The sequence below is a fragment of the Arachis duranensis genome, chromosome 1, assembly GCF_000817695.3.
Source record: "Arachis duranensis cultivar V14167 chromosome 1, aradu.V14167.gnm2.J7QH, whole genome shotgun sequence".
Taxonomy (NCBI): Eukaryota; Viridiplantae; Streptophyta; class Magnoliopsida; order Fabales; family Fabaceae; genus Arachis; species Arachis duranensis.
Genome location: NC_029772.3, coordinates 11,355,537 through 11,355,896, shown reverse-complemented (window position 1 = coordinate 11,355,896; position 360 = coordinate 11,355,537). Strand labels below are relative to the sequence as shown.

Here is a 360-nt window from a genome sequence, read left to right as displayed (position 1 = left end):
GGTTAATTTTTCACAAGTATCTCTTGCACAATTGTTTCAAGGCTCTGACACGAAAAGTTCAATTAGGATTCAAAGTTGATCACTTGTTGGGGGGACTAGTGATCTCCAATGGTTGCATGGATACAACTTTGTTCACTTTTATTTTCTCATAATTATGTATAAATTAGAGGCATCATATTTGAGTATATTAGGAAATACCTCTTAAAAATGGAACTTTAAAATGTTATCTCATTTATTTGTAGTATAATTTGGAGAATTATGATTGAAAGAAGCTCAATTTATGAGTGTACTCCTTTGATTATAGTAAAAAGAGTTTACATTTTTCACATAATTGTAATTGTATTTGTGTTCTTGTTCTTT

At 29.2% G+C, this 360-nt stretch overlaps 1 protein-coding gene across 1 annotated transcript in view; it reads left to right on the top strand.

Moving 5' to 3' along the window:
• Positions 1–360, top strand: part of LOC107475965 (probable serine/threonine-protein kinase PIX13) — a gene marked incomplete in the record, with an annotated part of 4,455 nt that overhangs the window by 640 nt on the left and 3,455 nt on the right.